Source organism: Hyla sarda, chromosome 6, assembly GCF_029499605.1.
Source record: "Hyla sarda isolate aHylSar1 chromosome 6, aHylSar1.hap1, whole genome shotgun sequence".
NCBI classification, from domain to species: domain Eukaryota; kingdom Metazoa; phylum Chordata; class Amphibia; order Anura; family Hylidae; genus Hyla; species Hyla sarda.
In genome coordinates, this window is record NC_079194.1 from 35,853,622 (window position 1) to 35,866,370 (window position 12,749).

A 12,749-nucleotide genomic window follows, 5' to 3' on the forward strand; every position below is an offset into this window, starting at 1 on the left:
GTTTTCCAGTGGAGTACCCCTTTTAATTAAATCCTTTCCACCTTGTGCAGCATAGCCACGCCCCCTAGAAACCATGTGACTTGTATTATCTCTGGCCACATGGAATGCTGGGAAAGGTCAGAGACAACAGTAAACTAAAAAGTCTTGCCCTACAGCACTTCTGGGTTGTGGGTCCTGTGCGGTAAAACTGGACAAAGGAGCGCACGGAGGTAATAGAAGAATGTTACACGGTATTATAACTTGGGCTCAAATCATGCGCTCAAAGGCTGAAGGGAAAAATCCTGGAATACTCTTTTAAATCTGCATCCAAAAAATTTGCAGCAAGACATATGCCTATTTTTTTTCAGCAAACAAAAAATTATGTCACATGGATCCATCCTTAAAGGGGTACTCCGCTACTCAGCGTTTGGAACAAAATGTTCCGAATGCTTAGAGACGGCGCCGGGAGCTTGTGATGTCATAGCCCCGCCCCTCATGACATCATGCCCCTCCCCTTCAATGCATGTCTATGGGAGGGGGCGTGACGTCTGTCACGCCCCCTCCCATAGACTTGCATTGAGGGGGCGGGGCAGGACATAATGAGCAGTAGAGTACCCCTTTAAGCTAGACTTCCTTTAAACTTGTTACTAACCATATTCTGCTTGTAAGATATGTGGATTTTGCAGCAGCTTTGTCTCTGCTGTGCACAATTAGTACAAATATTAACAAATCCCATCCACTTCCTGCTACTGTATTCCTCCGCAAATGGATTTGCAGGAAGTGTGAACTTGGCCTTTTATAGCAATATTTTCTCATACTGCTTAAAAAACAAACAATGTGGCACGATGTGAACCCCAAGGGTAGGGTCACGCGTAATGGATCCGCAGCGTAGTTTGCAGTGCAGATCTGCTGGTGACCCGACCCTTTAGTGTGCCTCCAGCTGTTAAAGGGGTACTCCGGTGGAAAACTTTTTTTTTTTTTAAATCAACTGGTGGCAGATTTGTAAATGACTTCTATAAAATAAAAAAATCTTTACCCTTCCAGTACTTCTTAGCAGCTGTAGGCTACAGAGGAAATTCTTTTCTTTTTGAATTTCTTTTTTGTCTTGTCCACAATGCTCTCTGCTGACACCTTTGTCTGTATCAGGAACTGTCCAGAGCAGGAGAAAATCCTCATAGCAAACCTGTGCTGCTCTGGACAGTCCCTGTCACAGACAGAGGGGTCAGCAGAGAGCACTGTGGACAAGACACTAGAAATTCTTTTCTTTTTGAATTTCTTTAAGTACTGGAAAGATAAAGATTTTTTTTAATAGAAGATATTTACAAATTTGTTTAACTTTCTGGCATCAGTTCATTTAAAAAAAAAAAAAAAAAAAAAAAGTTTTCTTCTACTGGAGTACCCCTTTAAAACCAACCCCCCACCTCATGACATGTTCGCTACAGTAGTTCGCTGGGATGTGAGAGTTGTTGGCGCACTCGCAGTGTACTCAGACATCCCGGTGGCTGTTCGTAGCAGAGGATTGAGGGGGAGGGAACAGCTGGAGACACACTATAGGGTCAGGTTTAGAGATGAGCGAACTTACAGTGAATTCGATTCGTCACGAACTTCTCGGCTCGGCAGTTGATGACTTATCCTGCATAAATGAGTTCAGCTTTTCGGTGCTCCGGTGGGCTGGAAAAGGTGGATACAGTCCTAGGAAAGAGTCTCCTAGGACTGTATCCACCTTTTCCAGCCCACCGGAGCACCTGAAAGCTGAACTAATTTATGCAGGAAAAGTCATCAACTGCCGAGCCGAGAAGTGCGTGATGAATCGAATTTACTGTTAAGTTCGCTCATCTCTAGTCGGGTTACCTTAGACTTTAGAAACTGTAACGTCATTTATGGAGGAGACAAAATAGCATAAAATCCATATAAGCAGTTTGTACATTACCATGACACCATAGTCACCAACTAGATGCTTGTGCGGTGCGGACTACAGCTCCCTAGTCTGGGTCTTAGAAGTCACGTGACTGTATTGTAATCCTCGAGTTGTCCGCATGTGAACACTCGCCTAACCTCATACAAAGCCAACCGCGGCGCCCAACACTACTATATAGTGCCGTATGCTGAATTATATCGTGGGTGAAATGCTGCTCGAACTCTCCAGTGTTGATCTTGATGTTTCCCAGTTTTTATACATATATATATATACCGTAAATTATATGCAATATCCACCAGATTTCCCAGCACTCCCTCTGCTTCAGCCGCCAATAAAAAAATCTCATAGGCAGCAACGGAGCTTGTTCTCTCACTTGTAACCCATTAGGTGCCAGGGCATTGCGTACATGACTGCATGGCACACAAGCATGAAATCCGTTTTTTCTTTCTTTTCTTTTTAAAGCAGCAACTAACCTGGATATTACAGTCTTGCACTTGCGTGTTGTTGTGTTTTAACTATTTTTCTATCGCGTCGGTAGAAATCTAGCTTCAGTGTCGTATTCACTAATGTAAATGCTGATATTCCTGGATTATTCTGTTTATACTGTATATTTTTTACATTATTATTATAATTTTTTTTTTGTTAAATTAAAAAGAAAAACCTAAAGGAGATTTAGGAACAATTTTATTTATTTGATATGAAGTGGAAATATTATTTCTTTTTTTTTGTTTTTAACATATTCTCTGTGCACTGTATGTATCTTTTTTTTTTTATACCTATTGTTTCATGTGGAGCTGTTTACTATGGAAGTGTATCCGTGCTGCAATATGAATAAAGAGATCCGAGATTCATCGTTTCAGCGACAAATGGACGGTTCTGCAGTGGAAATGTTGTGACGTGGTGGGTGGATACAAACGTGATCGGGTTAAGACGGGGCACTTGGAGCATTGTCTTGTGTACAGATTCACTTATACAGTATACTGCAGTGTTTCCCAAACAGGGTGCATCCAGCTGTTGCAAAACTATAACTCCCAGCATGCCCGGACAGCCTTCGGCTGTCCGGGCATGCTGGGAGTTATAGCTTTGCAACAGCTGGAGGCATCCTGGTTGGGAAACACTGCAGTACAGTGGTCCCTTAAGTTACAATGATCGTCCTGGAACCAAATAATATTGTATGTTGAGACTAGAGATGAGCAAACTTACAGTAAATTCCATTGGTCACGAACTTCTCGGCTCGGCAGTTGATGACTTTTCCTGCATAAATTAGTTAAGCTTTTAGGTGCTCCGGTGGGCTGGAAAAGGTGGATACAGTCCTAGGAAAGAGTCTCCTAGGACTGTATCCACCTTTTCCAGCCCACCGGAGCACCTGATAGCTGAACTAATTTATGCAGGAAAAGTCATCAACTGCCGAGCAGAGTAGTTCGTGACCAATGGAATTTACTGTAAGTTCGCTCATCTCTAGTTGAGACCATAACTCTATGGCAACCTGGTAATTGGTTCTGAAGCCACCAAAATGTCATCTGAAAATAGGAAAAAGTGAGGATCAAAGAAAAAAAAAGTAGATAATTAATACAGGAAGCAAGTCCTTCCATATAAAAGTAATAAAGATCTGCTGGGAGCTGTAGTCACTGTCTATGTAGAGGACAGGAGCTTCTACAGGGTCCTGTACAGTACACAGTGTCCTAAAAAAGTAACATGGAGCCGCCCTCACCTGGTGTCCAAAGGAGCAGCTAACCCTGGTACAGGTAAGGAGTACAGAACATGTAATACCTCCCTGTACTGTAGGGGGCGCTACCAGACAGCCAGTGCATGCACTTTAGGAATACAGGGGTTTTACCAGTGAAATGCTCATTCTGATTGGTCGGTTCTTCCAGTCATTGACACATTTTGCAGATCTGGACTGTCTGTAGCATTGTATGGTGAGTTACACTTGTCTTTTCTGGACCATTGTATGTTGAGGGATCACTGTATACATATTCCATATTTCCTTGCCTCTTTTACATGCTTGTTGCATAATCTTGGCTATACGAGCCCTGACTAGAGATGAGCGAACTTACAGTAAATTCAATTCGTCACGAACTTCTCGGCTCGGCAGTTGATGACTTTTCCTGCATAAATTAGTTCAGCTTTCAGGTGCTCCGGTGGGCTGGAAAAGGTGGATACAGTCCTAGGAAAAAGTCTCCAAAAAAAAGTCAGCAACCGCCGAGCCGAGAAGTTTATGACAAATAAAATTTACTGTAAGTTGGCTCATTTCTAGTCCTGACCCCAGTTATATTGCAGCCACAACCTGTTGACTTGATTCTAAAATTCTGACCAAAATGTTTGCTGCTCCATCAGCAGGACCTGACGATATAATGTGTATGGTGGCCTCCTGTCTTTCTGACAGAGCATGCTTGGGGTGGGGATGGAAGGATTGGGCTGTGGCAATTCAACATGCCCGCTCCTTTTGCTTTTGGAGGAGAAAATCAGCCACCACATGAATCTGGCGTCAGCTTATTCCACCGTTTCCATTTTGAAGACATACACTCGGTCAGTCTATTTGGCGGCTGGGAGGAATAACCAGGACCCTCCACCACTAAACCCACCGTAACTGGTGACATGGTCCAGGTGTCAATGTTTTTGTCCTATACCGAAGTGCAGGCAACACAGTGAAAGTCCTTCAGTTCCAGGATGTAGTCATTAAGGCCCTGATATTTGGTGCTAGGGAATGAGCGGGCCCAAGTACCTCTGGAACGGGAGCTCCCCGGATCGTCTTAGGCCAACACTTTCCAGGTGAGGTCCCCCCACGCTGGATAAAAGGACGGTCCCAGAAAAAAAAAATGCAGATTGTGTTGCAGGAGAAGAAAGGACACCACCACACAGCGCGACACCTCATCATCCAGGTCTCTGCATCAAAGATTGCTTTAAAGGGGTATTCCAGGAATTTTTGTTTTTTATTTGACTAAGCTACAGGGGCGGTAAAGTTAGTGTAGTTCATAATAAAGTGTCTGTACCTGTGTGACGGTTTTCTCACAATTCTTCTGTGATTTTCACTCAAATATTTATTTTTAACAGCATACAAAATGACTCGGCTATTCTTAGACTAGATAATAACTCATATAGAATAATTCATAGAGAATGAAAGAATGCACTCACCACACTCTTGTATAGGCTGGAATCATTATTGGTGTCCAGAAATATAACGACGAACAGCACTTCAAACTAGGCAAGACACAGCGGGTTAGCGGGGATTTGTGCAGGGGAGGTTAACAGACTGTTTCTCGTCAAAACGACGCTGTCTGTTAACCTCCCCTGCACGAATCCCCGCTAACCCGCTGTGTCTTGCCTAGTTTGAAGTGCTATCCATCATTATATTTCTGGTTTTCCCAGGTTCCAGTGTGTCAAGATATGAGCTCATTAATCAGGTGATAACAGGGAGTCTGTCCTGCTTCAATGGGTGGAGCGACTGCTGAGTGGGAGAGATCATTTTGCAACAGCTGGAAGTACCCTGTTTAGAAAACATTGGTCTTTTGAATGGAATGCAGCTCATTTATGTTTCAATGGGTGAGGTGGCTGATGTGTGGGACAGAGGAAAGTGACCTCAAACTTACAAGCATGGAACTATGGGATGTGCAGTTTGAGAACAAACTCCAACAGGAATTACCTAGTTCACAAAAAGCTAGCCACAGTGTTATAGTAATCTCACAACATAGCCATTTAGCCCCAAGGCAAGCGCAGATTTTTTAATGTCCATTACTGTCTGGCAGGTAAGTACTAAAATCACTTTATGGTGGATAAACCCTTTAAGGTGTACCATACATCTATGGAGTTCTAAATGTATTATTTACCCCATTGGCATGCTCTGGATTCATTATACTGGGAACTAGGGATCGACCGATTATCGGTTTGGCCGATATTTATGATTTTGGACATTATCGGTATCGGCAATTACCTTGCCGATAATGCCCCGCCCCCGGCCAGAGACTACCGTCGCCGCCGCTGCCCTATTGCCTCCCCCCCATCCTCTGCCCACATACCACTGCCGCCGCTGCCCCATTACCTCCCCCCATACTCTGCCCACATACTGCTGCCCCATTGCCTCCCCCCCCATCTTCTGCCCACATACCGCTGCCACCCCATCGCCTGCCCCCCATCCCTGGTGTTCCCGGGGGTCCACGATCCTTCTTGGCTCCTGCGCTGTTGCTGTGCGCCGTGCTGCGTATTGACGAGTGACGTCCCCAACACGACGTCACCGTCAGTGCGCACAGTGACTGCGCAGGATGCCGACGTAGCCAGAAGGACCGCGGACCCCAGGAACAGGTAATTATAACGCCAGGGATGGGGGCAGAGGAATGGGGGGGGGGGGAGGTGCTGGGGCAACTGTGGTGGTTAGACTTAGGACCCCAGGACAGGCAGGGGGAGAGAAGCGGGCGGCGGCGGCGGTGGTCTCTTGAAAAAGCCGATAACTTATACCGGAATATGGGTAGAAGTTATCAGCTATCGGCCGGAAAGGTGACAGATAATCGGTATCGGCCCTAAAAAATCGATATTGGTCGATCCCTACTGGGAACACAGCAGATTTTATCTTTCAACAACCGCTGTCCATCCAATCCAGGAAAATAAATGTATATAATACCTGTAGGGTAGAAATATTCGCTACATGCGTGCTTAGGGGTGTACTTTCTGTAATGAGGGTCAGTTTTGGGGGTTCAATTGAATGTATGTAACAGTCAACTACTAATATATGTCCATAAGAGACATAGGCCTAAGGCTATGTTCACGCCACAGAATTTCCATGTGGAATTCCGCCGGAGATTCCGGAGTCCAGTTAAATTCAACGGGATTCTGCTGCGATATGCACACGGCAGAATTTCCGGCACGGAAATTCAGTGTCTGCAGAAAGAATGAAATGATGTATTAAATGGTCGCAGAGCATTTGATAAATTTTGTACAGGTCACATTTTCTGAAATTTCTCTCTTCACATACACAAAAAAGCTAAGCCGAGTCTGTGCTGGTGTCGTTTTAGAGACTTTTCGGTGGCTTTGCTCCTTTTTTGCACCTTTTCACAAAAAGGCGCAGTTCATAAAACCCTTCCATATCATGTGCACTACCAAAATCAGTGTATTACAACTCAAAATCAGCAGAAATGTGTAAACCAAAAGGTGCAAGTAAACCCTGCTTGCGCCTTTTGTAGACACAAAAAAACAGTCTAAAGACGACGATAAATGGCGGCCGGAGATTTTCCTTGCGGACATTCCGACATGTGAACATAATAACCTTAGTGTCCCCAGAATCATGAGGCAGAGCTTGGGGCAGGCACATGGGGGGAGATCTTTCAAAACCTCTGCAAAGGAAAAGTTGCCCAGTTGCCAATGGCAACCAATCAAATTGCTTCTTTCATTTTGCAGAGGCCTTGTTAAAAATGAAAGAAGAAAGCTGATTGGTTGCTATGGGCAACTGGGCAACTTTTCCTCCGGACAGGTTTTGATAAATCTCCCCCATGGACTACTTTTGCCATGCTGTGGGTTCATTATACTGGCTACAGAGATGGCATATCAGTAGAAGAAATATATATATATATATATATATATATATATATATATATATATATATATATATATATATATATATAAAAACCACAAGGAAAGCCGCACATCCCTGGTAAAGTCCACGGGTGCCGTCAGCGAGATCCCAGGTCCAGGGGTCCCAATAAATACAAACAGATGAGCAGCAGCAACACCGGTATAAAGTGCAAGATAGTGTCTTTATGAAGATAAATCTTGCACTTTATACCGGTGTTGCTGCTGCTGATCTGTTTGTGTATATATATATATTTTTTTTTTTTTTTTTTTTTTTCTACACAATACACTTCAACCATTCCTGAAAAATAAATTTATGAAACACTCTGGCGGTCAAAATGTCCGCCTCACCCCTACACATGTTCCTTAGGGGCTGTACTTTCTGTAATGAGGTCACATTTGGGTGAAACAGTCAGCTACTGGTATTGCAATAAGAAACATAGGGGGAGATTTATCAAAACCTGTCCAGAGGAAAAGTTGCCCAGTTGCCCATAGCAACCAATCAGATCGCTACTTTCATTTTTATCAAGGCCTCTTCAAAATGAAAGAAGCGATCTGATTGGTTGCCATGGGCAACTCAGCAACTTTTTCTCTGGACAGATTTTGATAAATCTCCCCCATAGTGTAGAGTGGTGTCCAGCTCACTTCCCAAGCCCGCAGTGCTCGGACTGGCGTGGGCAGCGCATGAGTATGTGAACTAGAAGACAAGTGGATGTCCAGCGCAAGTGGATACAGAACGATGCTCTTTATTGCAATAAAAACTTCAGTACATGGAGAACATGGACACAGGTGACGCGTTTCGGCTCTAGCGTCGGGCCTTAGTCATAGGTATGACTAAGGCCCGACGCTAGAGCCGAAACGCGTCAACTGTGTCCATGTTCTCCATGTACTGAAGTTTTTATTGCAATAAAGAGCATCGTTCTGTATCCATTTGTCTTCTAATAAGAAACATAGGCTTGAAATTGCTTAAAATGAGCTCTATGGTGGTGATTTATCAAAACCTGTGTAGAGGAAGAGTGGTGCAGTTGCCCATAGCAACCAATCAGTGGTGCAGTTGCCCATAGCAACTTAAATTTTTCATAGGCCTCTTTAAAAATGAAAGAAGCGATCTGATTGGTTGCTATGGGCAACTTCGCCACTCTTCCTCTACACAGGTTTTGATAAATCTCCCCCTCTGACTTCTGAGCCCCGTCACGTTTCTTGGCAACAATTTATGGCCACATATGGGTTATTTCCCTAGTCAAGAGAAATTGCATTACAAATTTTGGGGGGCTTTTTCTACATTTACCCCTTGTTAAAAATTCAGGGTTACAACAGCAGTTTAGTATAAAAATTTCATTTTTTTTATTGTCACGACCCACTGTTTCAAACACCTGTGGGGTCGACATGCTTACTGCACTCTTCGTTACATTCCTTGAGGGTGTAGATTCAAAATTGGGGTCACTTAAAGGGGTTATCCAGCTTAGAAAAATGGAATGGAATCTAAAGGATAGAGGATAAGTGTAATATTGGAAGAGCCAAAGTGCTGTACTCGGGTATCTCTGGCTCTCCCATAGAGATGCATGGAGGAGGTGTGTTGACCGCAGCTTTGTGCAGGATGACGGCCAGTGCCCCCTACAGGAGATTGCAGGAGCCCAGAAGTCGCAATCAGACACTTATCCCCTCTCATTTGGAGAGGGGATACATTTTTCTAAACTGGACTACTCCTTTTAAAGGGAATCAATCATCAGATTTTACCTTATATAATGCTTGGCAAAATGTTATATAGGGTAAATTCTTTATCCTCACCATCAGCAGTTGCAATCCAGACTCCTCAAAACAGACAAATTCTTCCATTTTCCATGTTGTAGTAATTGTAGCCTCAGTTTCCTGTTCTTAGCTGACAGTAGTGTCCCCCCGGTGTGGTCTTCTGCTGCTGTAGCCCATCTGCTCCAAGGTTGGACGTGTTGTGCGTTCAGAGATGGTATACTGCATACCTTGGTTGTAATGAGTGGTTATTTGAGTGACTGTTGCCTTTCTGCCATCTCTTACCAGTCTACCTATTCTCCTCTGACATCAACAAACACTGCCGCTCACTGGATATTTTCTCTTTTTCGGACCATTCTCTGTAAACCCCAGGGATAGTTGTGCATGATAAATTCCAGTAGATCAGCATGTCCTGAAATACTCAGATCAGCCCGTCTGGCACCAAAAAAAATGTCACGTTCACAGTTATTTAAATCCAGTTTATTCCCCATTTTGATGCTCCGTTTAAACTCAAAAATAAACTTAATAAAAAAAATTATATGAGATGGATTACGTCACATACATTAGTTTACTCAATACAAATGATGCACCCTTTATAAAATATAACATTTATTAAATACCGATTAAAAATATATATCAACAAAATAACAGCAAATGATGAGGCATGTGATACTCTAAAGCAATGGTCTTCAACCTGCGGACCTCCAGATGTTGCAAAACTACAACTCCCAGCATGCACGGACAGCCAACGGCTGTCCGTGCATGCTGGGAGTTGTAGTTTTGCAACATCTGGAGGTCCGCAGGTTGAAGACCACTGCTCTTATGTGAGATAACAAAAACCTATATATGTATAGACAGGACCCCGTAAGATCAAAAAATGAGGTGAGTATATATGGAGTAATACAATACAAGAATATGGGTGCACTACTGTGGTAGATGTATACAATGACATTGGCTTTCCCTCAACACTGATGTTAAAATTGAGACATTCGCCAGTATATCCTTATATGGAGGACATACCAGAGCCCGCACACCAACGCCAAGGTTTCTCAAAATGGCGCGGGACCTACGCTAATCCTACCTGTGCGCGATAAGCACAGGTAGGATTAGCGTAGGTCCCGCGCCATGTCGGCGATCGCAGAAAATTGCATGTCTATTCAGATTTTCTGCTATTCCGGGCTGATCGGGTCTCTGGTGACCCAATCGGCCGAAAAATAGTGATGATCGGAGCTGTCAGTGACAGCCCAGATCATCTTCAAGAATAGGAGCGAGGTCGCAGTGCTGCGATCTCCTCCTATCCCCTGCCATTGGTTAGAATTAATTCTGACCAATGGCAGCGCAGGATACTGGGTTGCCATGGAAACCCCCCGTTCTGCCCATGCCTGGATGCCGGGCAGAACGAGGGGAGAAGATGGCGTGAGGACCGCAGATCATCGGAGACATCAGCGGAGATCAGCGGCGCAGGTAGGGAATCGGTGGGGGGGGGGGGATGGTAAGGAAAGTGGTAGTAAAGCGATCTTTACTGCAGCCTTCCTAGTGGTTGCCAAACTACAACTCCCAGCATGCCCAGACAGCCAAAGGCTTGCTGGGCATGCTGGGAGTTGTAGTTTTGCAACATCTGGAGGGTCACAATTTGGGGACCACTGTTACAGTGGTGCACAAACTGTAGCCCTCCAGATGTTGCCAAACTACAACTCTCAGCATGCCTAGACTGCCTAGGCATGCTGGGAGTTGTAGTTCTGTAACATCTGTCCCTTCAGATTTTGCAATTTTCATGACATTTTTGAAAATTGCTGCTATACTTTGAAGCCCTCTAATTTTTTCAAAAAGTAAAAATATGTCCATTTTATGATGCCAATATAAAGTGGACATATTGCATTTGTGACTAAAAATATAATGTATTTGGAATATCCATTTTCCTTACAAGCAGAGAGCTTCAAAGTTAGAAAAATGCTAAATTTTCAAAGTTTTCATGACATTTTTGGATTTGTCACCAAAAAAGGATGCAAGTAACGCCGAAAATTTACCACCAAAATAAAGTAAAATATGTCACGAAAAAACACTCAGAATCAGAATATTCGGTAAAAGCGTTTTAGAGATATTAATTTGTAAAGTGACAGTGGTCAGAATTGCGAAAAAGGGCTCAGTCCTTAAGGTGAAAAAGGGCTGAGTCCTTAAGGGGTTAAGGCAGCATTAAGGTTCACCTGTGAGGCCGGCACACATATCCGCCAACTTAGTTGGGGTTTGTATAGTCTGCCTCCCTCCCATTGTATGTCTGTGTCTGTAGCCACACTGGAGTTGACCTGGGAGGACTCTGTGAGTCGGCCTAATGCTGCTGTAATTGGCCACTGGCCCCTGTTTTGCTTATCACGCACAGGTAGGTTTAACGTTAGGTCCCGCGCCATTTGAGAAACCTTTGGCGTTGGTGTGCGGGCTCTGGTGTGTCCTTCATATAAGGATATACTGGCGAATGTCTCAATTTTAACATCCGTGTTGAGGGATTAGCCAATGTATTGTTTACATCTACCACAGTAGTGCACCCATATTCCTGTATTGTATTACCACAAATCAATGACAAGAAAATTCCTGTCCCTAATATATAGCTCCTAAAGGCAAGCCTATCCCTGCCTAACAGTGGAGGAGGTGCCCACTTCAAGACGATGGCTGTCCGCTCCCTAGCTCACATGTCCCTAAAAAATTTGTAAAATAACCCCCTATGATGATGTATCATCATACCTCTCTCTACCAATAAAGTATATATACATACACAAGTAATATCAAAAAACACCAATGTGAAAATAGATTTAAAAAAAATCACAATCTCATAAAAAATGAATCAATTTGAGGTTCACATAACCTCTACGCGTTTTCCCCCAGTTAAAGATGATTACCGGGGTTCCTCAGGAGGTTTTGTGAAGTCATAACCAATACAATACTGCATGTGGAGGTGGAAAACAACGTTACTGGATACAAATCGTTGTTCCACACTCTACACATGCAGGGGCACATGTATACCAGATGGCTGCCAAAGAATGACCATGGCCAGTATATATATATATATATATATACCTAAACACCATCTAATTAACTTACATGATACACGCTTCTTCCATAAGGCCGCATGGTATGGCGTCCACTCCCATAACACTTCCAGGATTTGATGCCAGAAGTGACGTGGGACAATTGGACATGTGATCCATGCGGTTCCCCGCTATGGAACGCAAACCTCTCAATGGCGCATGCGCTTAGGTTACGATTGCACCAGGAAGTGACCTGTACGTTTCAATGTGCCAGAACGCAAACAAATCCCTTGATTTAGAAATCCAAAAAACAATACATGAATTATAATATTTTAGCCCCCAATAAGATAGAAAAGTAAAACATTAGCATATAGATATTTGGCATATATAGTATATATACAGTATAGTAAACATAAGGATATATGGCTTAACCACTTAAGGACCTTTACACCGAGTCCTCTCCTGTTCTATAACGCGGGCCTGGCCTCTAACAACGGCCGGGACCCGTGGCTAATAACTGATTGCGC